General features: G+C 36.0%; 1 long non-coding RNA gene across 1 annotated transcript; it reads left to right on the top strand.

The window, feature by feature from the left end:
- The first annotated feature begins 8,636 nt into the window (after positions 1 to 8,636).
- LOC118487589 lies at positions 8,637 to 11,294 on the top strand. The gene is made up of 3 exons (XR_004881987.1): positions 8,637 to 10,203; positions 10,686 to 10,835; positions 10,921 to 11,294. It is a non-coding gene; the product is annotated as an uncharacterized LOC118487589 (long non-coding RNA).
- The last annotated feature ends 4,850 nt before the right edge of the window (positions 11,295 to 16,144 follow it).

Genomic DNA, 16,144 nt, shown 5'->3' with positions numbered 1-16,144 from the left:
CCTCAAGTTATATTATTTGCAAGGGAGTTGACTCAAAACCAAAAGTCTCACAGATGGCCCCTGTGATTTAGATCAAATTCTGGTTTTGGTCCCTAAAGTTCTTTATTTTTGGAGTTGGTCCACATGGTTATCAAACAGGCGTTTCTGGCGATTCTCTTGGTGCAGAGTATGAACGCCGTTGAAAGCTCTGACTTCACCATAAAAAAGTGCTATGAATGCTACAGTTAAACAAGCAGTTGTAAGTTCCCAAAATCTTTAAACCTGTTTGTATTTTGTAAATATCACAATTTAAGTTAATTAGCTTAGAAAAGTATGTCCATGGATACTATTTCCTGCTACTAAAATTGTGATGCCCACCAGGTGTTTGTGTAAATGTCTCAATGAACATAACATAAGATGTAGTTAAATTTTCTTAGGTTTTGTAACTAAAGCGTGCAAGTCACATATCCTCTCACAATTTCATTGGCTATTATGAAACTGAGATGACTCTGAATGTAGAAAACCTGCATTATATTCAAAGGCTTATTGAATTTGCAGACATAGTTGGGTTGAGTCTGAAATATCCATTTAACTTTAAATCTGATTTAAACCTATAAATGCTCCTCAAATGTCTTACCCGTTTCAGTAGAAAAAACCATCTGCTTGTGATTTGGGCAGTGAAGCTTCACTGGAGTTTTAGAGTCGAAATCACTCAAGCACATAAGCTCGACATATCAGTTTATATATCTTTCATTATCTTCTCTAGATTATACGTTATCTTGGTAATTAATTATAAACGAGTCGAGTTGAGTTATGATTTATCAGCAATGTGTCAAATGGGTCAAGCTATAAGCTTTGACTAAACTGGAATCTGGTCAAATGGGTCAAAAAAGGTTGGCCCAGCTTCTTCATTATTTTATCGCTGAACACAAAATAATAAAGTGAACGGGAGATGTACGTTTAACCATTTATCACATTCTTTTAACTGATAACAAATCACACTGTTTTAACAATGTTCTTCATTCTTTGAAACCCTTAGTAAGAGCCTTATGGGGATGGATACATTATTTTTAGATTCGAAAACACATTTTGTTTGTGAACTTTTTAGTCGATTACAGTATATTAGTTTTATTACTGCAAAGAACATTTTCTTTAGAAAAGATGTATGGTGTTTAGGTCAATATGATTATGTGTTTTACCTTGTTAACTAATTGATTTGAAGGTGATGTTGCCGATTGAAGTGAACTTGTATGTGCATTCTGTTTAAACCATTATATTGTCTTTATTTTTTTTTTTATTTGGGTAGTGTTTGCCTAAAATTAAGGGAGCTTAAGACCTTGGATGTCACACTCGCTGGTTCAAGCTCCAGTTGGTCCCTATACCTACCCATAAGGAACCACTGTTCTAGAACTGCCTATCAGCTTGTTTATATCTGCAGTGAGTCATATAGGTTAAGTTACAGGATTGTACTAAAATGGAAATTTCTATTTTATTTTCAAGGAATTACATACATTTTGACATTTTTGTCTGGTTAGAATTTCTGAGAATCACCTGGTGAGGTATGGCAGACATCCGCCTGTACGTTTATATTTCTTGTATGATAGTTTCTGAAGTTCTAATCCCTCACATCCTAAAGTACGAGGGTTGTTTAATAATTAGTTATTAGATAGTTTAGTTATGTAATTATTAATATATTGTTCGCCGCTCATAAACTGCTCATTTTGACAAAAATAACGGATTTTGAGATGATCTTGGCCATTCAATTTTGGCAGTTATTTCTGAGATTAAATATCAGCCGGAATAACTCCAAAAATTTGGCAGTTACTTTTTTGTCCGAGCAGTTTAGAGATTCCCCTGTTTTCGGCCTTTTTCTCGGTAACCTCTTCCACGTCCGGGAAATAACTGATTATACGCCCCTCTTACCACCTATATAAGATGCAGACACAGTTGTGAAATTGCCATTTTTTTCTTCCGCCTCCATCATCGTTCAATTGGGGTTTTAATATTCTTCTCCACCCTCGTCATCAGGGATTCTTCTTGATTGCCATTGCACAAGGTAATTCCATCTTCAATTGTGTTTTTAGATTCTTGCTGCATCAACCGATGTTTCTAGGTTATCAATTTGTTTTATCACTTTCATGGATGTTCTGGATTCTCTCTCTGTGTGTTTTGATGAAGATGATAACTCAGATTTGAACGACGATGAAGGGGATGCAAGCCGACAAGGTCTTAGTTCCATGTATGTCTTTGCTCAAGGATTTATATACAACAACACTCCTTTCGTCTTCATTATATAAATCCACCCTTCCTCTTCTCTCCCTGTAGTTAGGCCACTCACTCTTCCGGTACGTTTCAATTTTTTGTTGAATCAAAGGGTTTTTTTCATTGATTGATATGTTTCGTTGGTGTTTTTATTGAATTTGTATCTGTAATATGAATTAGGGTTGAGAGAATCTGGGATGAATATGTTCTTGTTATTCGAATTGGTAATCCTAAATGTATGATGACATAATACATATATGCACTTCCGGTTATTGTCATAACCGTCCCTAAACTATACTTAGTATAACATTAATAATAATAATATTAATAATGATACGGTATCTAGCTTATATTTATCATCTAATATTCCCTCCTGTAAGCTTGATCGAGATGACATGCAGAGCTTCCTTAAGTCGTTTGAAATCTCTTAACTGCAGTGCTTTTGTGAGTATATCTGCTGCTTGTTCTTTGGTTGTGCAGAACCTAACTTCCACTTCATCGTTCTTGATTAACTCTCGAATAAAATGGTATTTAATTCTAATATGTTTGCTCTTTCCGTGATAGACTGGGTCCTTGGCTAAGCTTATGGTTGATTTGTTGTCGCATAGAATCGTTGGAGAACCATCTGTATTAATTTGTAGTTCATTAAGAATTCCTTTCAACCAAAGTGCTTGACATCTGGCTTGTGATAGTGCTATGTATTCCGCTTCTGTTGAAGAGAGTGCTACAATCTTTTGTTTCTTGGACTGCCATGCTACTGCTCCTGACCCGAGATGAAAGACATACCCGGATGTACTTTTGTTGTCATCAACACTTCCTGCATAATCACTATCGCTGAATCCGAGTAGTTTTCCCTTACTTCCTTTTGAGTATATTATCCTTATCCCATGATTTATTGTTCCTTTGATATATCTTAGCATTCTCTTCCCTGCTTCCCAATGACTTTTCCGTGGCCTTTCCATGAATTGACTGAGCTTATTAACAACAAATAGAATATTCGGCCGGGTATTAGTTAAATACATTAGGCACCCAACTAGGCTCCTGTAAACGTTTTGATCTACTTCATTCTCGGGATCCTCTTTGGATAACTTGAGTCCGTATTCCATTGGGGTTGAAAGAGCATGGCAATTTTCCATCTTGAACTTTTCAAGCAGGCTTTTTGCATACTTCTGTTGTGATAGCATAATGTTTCCATTGTCATAGTTAACCTCCATACCTAAGAAATAGTGAAGATTTCCCAAGTCTGTCATTTCGAACTCACATTTCATATATTCCTTTAGCTCCTCTATCATGTTCAGTGAGTCACTTGCCAAGATGAGATCATCCACATATAGACAGATTATTATTCTTAACTTATTTGAAATCTTAGTGAACAAGGTATGTTCATATACACATTTTTGGTAACCATGAGTTCTGAAATATTCATCTATTCGGCTATACCATGTCCTTAGGGCTTGCTTCAACCCGTAGAGAGCCTTCTTTAAATGACATACCTTTCTTTCTTCTCCTCTCTTAACATAACCTTCCGGTTGATCGATGATACTTGTTCCTTTAACTTTCCGTTTAAAAATGTTGTTTTTACATCCATTTGATGTAAATGCCATCCATGTTGAGCAGCCAAAGCTAAAACCGGTCTTATAGTGTCGAATCGTATTACAGGAGCAAATACATCTTGATAGTCAATCCCATATTTTTGACTATATCCTTTTGCGACTAATCGGGCTTTGTGCTTATCAACATTCCCATATTCGTCGTACTTCGTCTTATATATCGATTTCACACCAATAGGTTTTTGACCTTTTGGTGGATCCACTAGGTCCCATGTTTCATTCTTGAGTATGGACTGTATTTCCCTATCCATGGCTTCTCTCCACTTGATATCTTTGGAAGCTTCATTATACGTTATTGGATCTGCATTAGCGTAGAGCACAAAATCTGCTACATCATTCTGCACATTTGGCACTGTTTGTTCTCTTTCATATAAGTCTTGAACCTGTGCTTCGGTGAGTGGTTGAGAGTTTTGATAAATTTCTGTAATTCTTTGTATTCTCAGTTCTTCATTTTCTGAAGATGATGATGATTCTGTTTCCTCATGTTGATCTGCTACTGCCTGCTGACTATTTGAACTTTCTGCTTCCTCATCACTTGAGTGATGTTCATCTTGATTGTTGACTGGATGTTCTTCGTCTGCACTTGTTATAGTGACATCAGGTTGTAACACTTCTTCTCCTGAATTGCCTAGTTCAACATGTGATGTTTCTTTATGATCAGTTCCCTCATTCCACTCTTGTTCTTCATCAAACACCACATCTCTGCTGATAATAGTCTTGCCAGTTATCGGATTATAAAGCTTGTATGCTTTACTATTTTCACTATAACCAATGAAAATCGTTTTTTCTACTTTGTCATCTAATTTTCCACGATGTTGTTTTGGGACATGTGCATATGCTACACATCCGAACACCTTCAAGTGTTTGACACTTGGTTTTCTTCCACTCCAGGCTTCTTGCGGAGTAGTATTTGGGATGCTTTTGGTTGTGGCTCTGTTGATCAGGTACGTTGCACAGGCTACGGCTTCGGCCCAATAAGAGTGTGACATATTCTTCATCTTTAACATGCTCCTACTTAACTCCATGAGTGTTCTATTTTTCCTTTCGGCTACCCCGTTTTGTTGTGGGGTGTAACTCGTGGTGAGTTGATGTATTCCATTTACTTTAAGATAATTCTGAAACTCGTGGCCACAGTATTCTCCTCCTCTGTCGGTTCTGATGGTTTTAATCTTATGACCAGCTTGATTTTCTGCAGATGCTTTGAAGACTTTAAAGAAACTCAGTGCTTCCGATTTCAACTTCAGAAAGTAAACCCATGTCTTTCTTGAGAAGTCATCTATGAAGGTAATAAAATATTTGCATCCTCCAATAGACAAGGTTCTCATCGGTCCACATATATCCGAATGAATTAGTTGCAGCGGCTTCTTGGCATGCCATACTCTTATTGGGCCGAAGCCGTAGCCTGTGCAACGTACCTGATCAACAGAGCCACAACCAAAAGCATGCTCCTACTTAACTCCATGAGTGTTCTATTTTTCCTTTCGGCTACCCCGTTTTGTTGTGGGGTGTAACTCGTGGTGAGTTGATGTATTCCATTTACTTTAAGATAATTCTGAAACTCGTGGCCACAGTATTCTCCTTCTCTGTGGTTCGGATGGTTTTAATCTTATGACCAACTTGATTTTCTGCTGATGCTTTGAAGACTTTAAAGAAACTCAGTGCTTCCGATTTCAACTTCAGAAAGTAAACCCATGTCTTTCTTGAGAAGTCATCTATGAAGGTAATAAAATATTTGCATCCTCCAATAGACAAGGTTCTCATCGGTCCACATATATCCGAATGAATTAGTTGCAGCGGCTTCTTGGCATGCCATGTTGTTTGTTTAGGGAATGATTTTCTTGCATGTTTTCCAAACAAACAACCTTCACATATGCTATTAGTTGTTTTAGGAATTTTTGGCAGCCCTTTCACTATTTCATGAATTCCCATATCGTATAACATATCAAAATTTAAATGCCCATATCTTCTTTGCCATAGAACACTAATATCAGCTGTCATTACGTTACATACCCGAGGAGTTACATCATGACTGAGGTTAAGTGGAAACATCTTGTTTCCTGTCATCTTAACCAAACCGATACATGTTCCGAAAGTGTCTTTGATCATGCATTCTTTTGGTTTGCAAAGTTGACTTCATATCCTTTCTTGACTAGTTGTCCCACGCTTAGTAGATTATGTTTCAAGCCTTCCACATAAAATACGTTAGGAACTTTCTTTTCCACTCCCTTCACTTTGATTGATACATCACAACATCCTCGCACTTCTAATTTCTTATTATCTCCGGTCCTCACTTCTCTTCGTTCTGATTCATTTAATGTGATGAATAGATTCTTGTTACCGGTCATGTGATTACTACACCCGCTGTCCAAGTACCAACAGTCATCCTTTGATACTTCTTCTATATTGAATATCATAAACATTGTATCTTCACTTTTCCCTTCAGTTTCTTCTTCATGTAAGAATGCACTCCCATTCTTGTCATTCTCTTCCTTTTGTTGACAGAAACGTGCAGTATGTCCTAATTTATGGCAGCTGTAACATCTAATCTGTCCATATGATCTTCCTTTTCCTCTACCTCGTCCTCTACCGGCATATTCATATCGGTTTTGTCTTGATCTATCTGCACTGTTACTTTGCATTTGAAACGCTTGTTCCATTGGGTTGTCATCATACTGTTTTAATCTCAATTCGTGAGATTGTAGGATTCCAAGTAATTCTTCAGTGGAGATCGTAGTCAGATCCTTTGATTCTTCTATCGCTATCACTACGGCTTCATATTTTCGAGTTAAACTCCTAAGAATCTTCTCTATTACTCTTTGTTCTGTAATATTTTCTTCATTCATACGAAACAGCTGATTCACTATAATCATGATTCTGTTCATGTAATCTTCTATTGTTTTGGTTTCTCTGATTCTTAAGGCATCAAACTCACATCTTAGGGTTTGAAGTTTTACCGTTTTCACTCTGTGTTCTCCTTTGTACGCTTTGTGTAAGACATCCCATGCTCCTTTCGAAGTCTTGCATGTTGCAATTCTTTCGAATATGATTTCACTAACCGCCTGAAAAATTATGTGAAAGGCCTTCCTGTCCTTTTTTACTTTTTCTTTATAAATATTTCGATCATTTTCTGATGCTTGGTTTGGAAGATCATTGTAACCTTCTTCAACAATCATCCACAGATCTTGTGATTCTAGTAACACCTTCATTTGAATGTGCCAATGATTATAGTTTTGTCCCTATAATTTTGGAATTTGTGTTTGAAGGCCTCCGTTCACCGTGGTCATGTTAGACTTGATTTCTTTATCGGATTGTGATCTTTAATCTTTGTCGAGTGAGATCTGTGATAAGGGAATTGGATCTTTGTGGCTCTGATACCACTTTATTGAATCTGTATCTGTAATATGAATTAGGGTTGAGAGAATTTGGGATGAATATGTTCTTGTTATTCGAATTGGTAATCCTGAATGTATGATGACATAATACATATATACACTTCCAGTTATTGTCATAACCATCCCTAAACTATACTTAGTATAACATTAATAATAATAATAATGATACGGTATCTAGCTTATATTTATCATCTAATAGTTTTCATCATAGTTATTTGATATGCTCTAAATCATATTGTTGATTACTGCTAATTTGAATTTAAAAATTCATTTTGTGTCTATTGTGATTTGTTTACAAAATGAATTAACACATCATGTATGTAACAGGAGGTGAAATTGTCCGTTGCAGTTTGTGTCATGAAGTTACAGATGTAGTTTTTACTATTTCAGAACGTTGTTGTTTCGGAAATTGAATCTCAGCCTTCTTCAATGGTTAGTCTCTTTATTGTCTACCTCTGTGTGTTTCTCAAAGTTTATGGATCGGATCTCATTGTCTATTGATTGATTCTAATGTATTTCTGTTTGTGTGATCTGTAATTTCATGAAGGCTCCAAAGAAAGGTGTTCAGGTAGTCACAACTAAGCAGAAAACGATATGATTATTTACCTAGTAGTTATGGCCAGAATTTGGCGGTTTATTTTTGCCTGGAGCAATTTGCCCGTTACGGTTAGTTACCAGTGGTTTCAACCTTGTCTCCTCCTTTTTCTCTTTCATTTGTGGTACTGCTACCCTTAAGAAAGTTACAATCGTTTGCAGAACATTTGTTGTTACAGTACGTTCTAAGCACAAATAACAAAATTCTTTAGCTTATTCATGGCTCTTCAAACTTTTCTTCTTCCTTCTGCAATCTCTATTCACAAAGAGGTACAAATGCCCAAATTTTATTCAGTTTGACCCTAAATTCAATCAGTTTTGGTTCTGTTTTGTTGCTTCATTTGAATTTGTAATGTGAAACAGGTGAATGGAGCTTACGTTTCAAAACTATGTTAAATCTGATTTCAATACTCTTTTGATAGGAATAAAGGTACTGTTTTATGTCTAATTCAAGCTGAATTTTGAACGAACTCATGGCTTCAATTTTTAATCCGTTGAGTTGGTAGTTTGGAACCTTAAATTTTTGGAAGTTGAAGATCCACGAAGTTTTAATTGGCTAATTACATGTGAATTTACACCAAATAAATTTGTAATTAGTTGAAGTGGAACCTTAAATACCTATTACTTTCAATCTAAACAATTATGCATGTGAACAACTTTATTATTCCATGCTAGATTCTGCTGCAGTTGCTAAAAAGTTGCTTGATTTCTGTGCATAGGAGTTTGATCGTGTTTGATACACCTTCGAGGATCTTCGATATGAAGAAAGTGATCTTGCATATTTTCATGGAAGGTAATTTGATCCATTTTGCTTCATATTGGTTCAGATGCAAGCTCATTTTATACTTTGCATGTCTTCAGATTGAATAGTTATTAAAGTCGAGCGTCAGCTTGCACCTAGGCGAGAACTCCAGGCGAAGTGCATTAAATGCACATATGGTCCAAGGCATTTAAAGCGATTCCCACGTGCACTTAATTAGATGGGTCTAGATGCCGATCTTGGTCCAGGTGAGCTCGATGTAACAAATCCTGGACTGGTTTGCAGAAGGTGGAAAAAGTTGGGGCAAACGGTCTGTTTTGCTACCTTGTGGAGGTCGTCGTTGGCTCGAAACGCTGCTGAGTTTAATGGGAGATCAATGTCGGTGCTGGAAATAGTGGAAATAATCAAAGAAGACTCCTATATTTGGTTTAAAAATAGGACTAGGGATAAGTTAATAGATTGGTGGCTGGCTTATGTTTAATGTAAATGCAGTTTTGTAACTTGGCTTGCCTTTCTTGGTGTTACATTTTTTTTTTCAAGTGATTTGTTTGCTAATTTGATGATTTGATGAAGTAATTTGAACTAATGAAATCAGTTAATTTGTTACAGTTATTTTTTTTTTCAAGTGATTTTTTTTGCTGAATTACATAATATGTGAATTCGTTGAATGTTTACTGAATTTTGTGATCTGGTAACCAAGGAAAATTCAGGTTAATCGGATGGTGATAATGTGTATTATACAGTTAATCGAGTGGTTTGGATTTGTGTATGCATGTTGATGAGAAACTTCCAGCCCCTACACTTGAAGTATTGGGCCCTATAGCGAAAATAAGTGTGGAAAGTAAGGTAATATCTAAATTCTGTTGACTTACATTCCTTCGCAAGTATTTATTTTCTGCAATTCATTTTCTACAATCGATCATTGATTTATTAGTTTGATTTCTGGGTTAAATATTGTTTTCTGGTGTTCAATTGCATCTTCAAAAATCGATTTTGCAGGTCTGTGTTGATGGTGTTTTGTGAAATCGACTGCAGGTTCGTGTTAATAGGTGGCTGGTTTAATATCGGAATTACCTAACAGCACAACTGCTGTTATAACATTGGGTAGAACAGAACAGAGGTGTATAGGTTTAAGAGTCAGTTCAATGAAGGGGTTAATTAGGCTTAGATCGGACAATGATGATGGTAATGAGGATGATGCGGGCGGGTCGAGTGAGAGCGATGTGGAGGAACATGAGCATGAGCATGAGCATTTGGAGGTGGAGAAGAGATTGAATCATGATTTGAGTAGATTGAAATGGTTTATCCGAACTATGGTGGTTCGGATCATGTGTTGGAGAACAGAGTGGATGATCAGGATGCTCATATAGCGCGGTTGGAGGAAAAGAATTTGATGGTGAAGGAGTTTGAGAATTTGAGAGAGCATGTTTGCAGTGTTTGGAGACGTGGAGGCAAGGAGCAGGATCTCGAAGGTTTGTCGAAGAGGTTGTGGAGAATGGTTCTGAGGATGAAAGTGGGAGTCGGGGTTTTGGTAGGTCGATTGACGGAAATAGCGAGGCTTTTGAGGAGAACAAGAATAATGTTGTTAATCAAGAATCTGTTAATGGTGAGCTTTTTGTATGTTTAACTTATGATTTTTATACTAAATTTGCTAATTGCTTTTGTTAATTGTAATAATTAGAGGGTGTAACCACATCTGCTACTCTGCTATCTCTTTTGCAATGGTCTTTGATACAATAACTTCATATTATAAGTAAGTATTGTACTTAAGATACACACATATCTTGAAATGTAAGATCTATTGATATGGTACAAATGGCAAAATTCTAAACTTGTAGTGATCTTATAAAAGATTATGTACCTTAGTTTAGAAGACTTGAAATATATTATGCTGTGTTGTATTGCCCGGTTTCTTTATTTAGTAATTATAAAGGAGATGTGAATTCAGGTATGGTGAACCATCTTATTCTCTCTGTGTCATTATAAAGGAGACAAATCTTAAGACAATAATAACAGAATGAACAAACAATAATTTTGATAAATGTTGATACATTTTATAATTATTTGTTTGCTTTTTAAATCATGAAGCATACTGTGTTGTGGCTGCTGAATCTGCTGGTAGACAAGTTCCAATGGCTTTTCTTGAGCGAATAATGGATGACTTAATTGACTTTAACAACAAATACAGTGGTGGGAAAGCTATACAGCTGTTGCCAATAATCTGAACAAAGAATTCGGGTAATCTGGCTTTTCATTCAAACTATAATATATGTATAATCTTTCTAGATTAATTACATATTATGATTAATCTTACTGTTACCAGACCCAAGCTGAAGGAGCAGATGCAGCATTGTGTGGACCATCCTGAAGAAATCAGCAAGCTTTCGAAGTGGCAAAAGATGAGTGCGGTCGAAGAAAGGGTGCGCGTGACGGGAGAAAAGGTACGCGTGGCCGATGAAAAGGTTCGGGTCAAAGAATGGGACATATTGACGGTCGATGTTGATAGTTATCCCGAACCAAAACGCTCTACTTTAAAGAAAATGCAAGAGGTAATCATGAAAAAGTATCAAAGTTAGGATTTTTTTTTACGTTTATGTTTTTTTAACTTATGTAATGTTTTGTTTTTTAATATTTTTTACGTTTATGTTTTTTTAACTTATGTAATGTTTTGTTTTTTAATATTAATGCATTTTTTTCTATCTTATAACTTGGTGGGGGTAGGATCATCCTCTCATTTCCAGTATTATTGTCATTGTATTTTGAATAATACTAGTTGTAAGACCCGTGTGAATACACGGGTATGTTTAATAACGATCGAAATCAAATACTAAAAAACATATTATAATATATCATTTAAATTCTTTGCGTTTAGTTACATATGTTTATAAAACAATGTTAAAGACAATATGTGTTAGTGTACATGTTTGATATAGAAATAAACTTAGTAGTTTATAATGTGCAAAGTTTTTTCCTACATCCATATGTAAAATATGATGTGAAATTATTTAATGAATTCACATTCGCGTTATAGTTATGAATTGACAACAACATCAGGCATAAGTCATAAGTGAAGCTACAAAACATTCATAAACAAAAGTCCTCTGTCTCTGTTTCAAGCCAAATATTGACCTTGAAACCATATCTGCAAGTGGCGCTGAATTTCTTGATCTCAATACCCAACCTACCTGAAACTGACAATTACTATCCCGTAAGTTTCAAAACCACATTGAAAAATCATATATAACAACCTAAGTTTCGAGATGTATTAAGGAAAACCGTTACCTGAGATGTAAACGGAAATAATGTGATGGCTCAATGTTGGTTGCTGTCATTAGGTGCATTGAGTGTAAGCCTACGTTTATATGTAAAATTTGATGTGAAATTATTTAATGAATTCACGTTCGCATTATACTTAAGAATACATTAATAACGTTTATATGTAAATCTAACCGAAGTACGAAAAAGCCCCTACATTTTGAAGCAAAACCACAACCTCAACGCTCCTTGGATCGATATGTCCTGATTTCACGATAGAAGTAAACGACGGGCTGCTATTACTTGCTTTAAATTTCGGCAGTAGACCAGAAGCGGAATTGCGGTGACTGGATAAATGGTTGTGTTTCTGTACGCAAGACATTCGAGCCATTTTAGTCTTCCACTATAACCATACCAAATTGGGCAATGTCTGCTGAACAGGATTTTAATCGACCCTAAAGCCCATCTGAGCACTTGGTTTAAACAATCCGACAGGTTTATAGGTACAGAACCTTTAAAGGCTGGTCTAAGTGACATACAGTATATCGATCGCCAACCGTGTGCATGCATCTTGAATCTTGTAAGAATATCTTCCATCACAGAACCGTAAATCCACCCAATCTGTCAATATTCAACTCAGTAGATACTGTTCAAAAATCCAAATCATCTTAAAAGGTTTAAAAAGTTGAAACCAAAACGAAAACAAACCTCATTACCCCAGTCGGTTTCGTCATCATACCCACAACTGATAACCTGAATACCTTCTTTTAAAACACTCTCTGGTGCTGCAGATTGTGTGACATTAGTAATGATTTTGAATTGAGTACTCTGCATATGTAAACATTGAATGTAAGCCTACGTTTATATGTAAACAGTTGGGAAATGACCTAAACACTTTGTAACTGCCAAAAAAATAATAATAAACAATTTTAGTATTTTTTTTATTATTTGAAATTATATGAAATTATGTACCTGTGAAGTGAGTCATCAGCATGATCTATGCCTTTCATGAAGTTCACATTCAAGTTCAACTTTTTGGCTGTACTTTGTTATTATTGAAACTGGTAAAAGTGAAATTGCAAAATTCTGATTTTGAAGCTTTGAATTTTCTTCATTCGATATTAAATAGTATTACAAAATTCTGATTTTGAAAAATATTAAAAATTACACATTACAATAAACACTTCCTAGGATATCTATGACTCTATCCTTCTTCCATGCAATTTCATTATTTGTTTTAATTTGCAGATCATCAAGCATATCACAGGTCTTCTGATCCTGTTTCAGCAGATGTGTCATAAACTCTTCTGCTTTTTCTTTAAACTCTGATGGAGTAGAACAGACAACTTCATCCAGCAGTGCAATGCTACTCCAGGTTTGCTTATAATATTTATCACTCACCATAGCAACTTTTTTGTTGAGTTCTTCATCTTTTCTCTGTTCTTCGAGTGACCATCTTGAAAATTCAATTTTAAGATCAGCAGTTTCAGACCAGTGGTAGAAGCTTTTGCTTGCCATTTAGAAAGAGTGTTAGTGTTTTTGGACAGTTTGTTTTAGGGTGAACGGTTTTTTAAAAATGAAGCGTTGATGTTTTCAAGTAAACTAATCCCATGATCCTTTATAGTGTGTAAAATGTTTGATAGGGTAAATGAACAGACGTCTACTGTAACAACTCTCACTAAAATTATTACTTATTATGTTAATTGTCCAATAAGGAAACCCTAATTGAGAAACCCAAGTAATCCTGTATAAACCCTAAAATTTTCAGAACAATCAGAATCAGGATCAGGGCCCCTAAAACTCAGGGGGGGGGGGGGTAAACCCTAGCTTACGATTATCCATATAACTTGCTGTAGGAAATGAATTTAGTCGAACAACCAACCCAGCTGAGCTACCCATGAACGTGGCTACCCTATGCTAGAAGTGAACCCGTCGCGACACGCGACAGGATCAGTGTTCCCTGTCGCGACACGCGGGGGAACCAAATTTTCAGTATATATAGAGGGGTGTGGCACTTGCACTGTGATGTTGGTTCGACGATCAAATTCCAAATATACGCTGAGATATCGTTTAATTACTACAAACACACACGAATCACTAAACCCTGCCGCGATAAACAGGGTAATAACTCGATCGCTATTACGATTCAAGGTCCGATCGATTGAAACTATCCAACGAATGTTTAAGTGCTGCTCAAATTGGGTTTATACTTTGTCATTCGTCGTTAATTCGATGAATGTTTAAGTATCGCACTTTGTCCTTTGTTGTGAGGGTTTAATATCGTGAATTGTTGTAAATGCTGTATTAGTTAATAACCCAGTTCGTGTGCATTGTTATCTAAATTAGGTTAAACAGGCTAATCAGTAGACTAAACTCAGCCCGCATAAATCTGTAATGTGAGTCATTCTCTTTTTACCAAATTTGCTTTCAAAATCATATTTGGTTTCAAAGTTATAATTACAGGGATTAAGTCTTTGTAGTCTTCATTACAGCCGGTATGTGGGGTTTTGTATACATTACTTGTTATCCGTCACCATTGGACAACGAGGTAGCCAATGGGTGGTCGAGTGACAAATACCGTGGGTATATGGTTGACATGTAGAAACATTGTAATCGCTCTTAATACTGTAAATTATAACAAAAGTAACATTTTAGACAAAAAGAATGATTCACTCAGTATTTTCCCGCTGACAAAACCTTTTTCAAACATGTTTCAGGTAATCTGTTGTGATCCAGGAAAAGTGCCGTGAAGCACTACAAGCTTAAAGAAGTGGCTCAATATAAATAAATAAAGAAACATGTTTTGTAAAAATAAAGATTTCCCAGTGAAATCACTTTATTGTAAATTACAGGGTTTTATCCCTAAATTATGTAATAAAGAAAACGGGCATTTTTAAGTACTAAAAGATCCAGTGTTAAAGACTTCCGCTGTCGCCTAAATTAAATACCACGGGGTTCCTGTCCCGCGGCTCTTCACCGGGTCAAACCGGGGCTAGGGCCGTGACAGGAAAAGGTGGTATCAGAGCCACTTATTTAAGCTAATTAAGTATTCAGCAAAATACTTAATTTTACTGATTGGCATTTTGTGATTATATGTTTTATTATTTGAATATTTGTGTACAGTATGGGTAAGCAAAGACTTTCATCTATCTATCATAAATTAGATACTTCACCTAAAGAAAAAGGAACTTTCTCAAAATACCCAGCAGATATGGATGAAGGAATATTTGTCCGTAAAGCAGAGTTTGAGAAACCACTTTCTCCTAATAAAAGAAGTTTGATTATTAGGAAAAGTCAGGAGAAAGAAAAGAAATCACAACCAAAGGAAGTGAGATTTAATCCGGAAACCCAGGAAATAGGCAATAATCCGCCATGGGAAGATAAATTAGATGAAAAATGGGGAGATCTTTATATGTTTGCCACAGTAGCAGTAAATACCAACCTTTAAAAACTATCAGTACCCTGAACCAGTATTAGTACCTATATTACCTGTAAGCCAGAAGCTCCAAAGAAAAGTTTACCCAGTAAATAAATAAGTTACAATAAACCCTAGTATGCTTTAATTTTCAGTTATCCTTTGTATTGAATTTATCACACGGTATGCAATAATACTTAAATATTTATTTATAAAATTTTAACTTAGAATTTTGTGTGCCTTTTGCATATATGCTAAAAAGCATGAATGAGTTATCTGAAGCCCTTCAGAATCTCAATCTCTATCCTGTACCAATAGAAGTTTCCAACGACTTTACTGGTTACATTGCTGATTTGGAGGAACCTATGGAATTTCAAGCTCCACCTCCAGAGAAAGCAAAGCCTAAGAAAAGAAGAAGATATGTAGGATGGAGGAAAGTGCGCAGGAGGAAACCAGCAACTAGGAAAATTCCCAAAATAGAAAATCCTATGGATAAAGGAAAAGGGATCGAGATCGGAGAGAATTCTAGGCCAGCAGGGATAGAAATCGGGGAAAATTCTAGGCCAACGGGAATAGAAATCGGGGAAAGTTCTAAGCAAACTGAAGAATTTCCATTTCAGGAGGAATTAGATCATCTACTGGCAAGTTGTGATATCATTAGACCTATCACCAACAATTTCTACCCTTATCCTGCTGAAACCCAACTTCCAATGAATTTGGAACCAGCTATTCCAGACCCTCTAATCCACACCCAGCCTTTAGGAGAAATGGACGAGTGGTGGACTAACGACTGGCAATTTTAAAACCTTCTTAATAACCCTTATACCTTTTTCCCTCAGCTCGACCCAGAACCTATACCAGACCCACCGATGAGTAA

The sequence above is a fragment of the Helianthus annuus genome, chromosome 15, assembly GCF_002127325.2.
Source record: "Helianthus annuus cultivar XRQ/B chromosome 15, HanXRQr2.0-SUNRISE, whole genome shotgun sequence".
NCBI classification, from domain to species: domain Eukaryota; kingdom Viridiplantae; phylum Streptophyta; class Magnoliopsida; order Asterales; family Asteraceae; genus Helianthus; species Helianthus annuus.
Note: the sequence above shows the minus strand (reverse complement) of the source record. Positions and strands in the feature narration are given on the sequence as shown.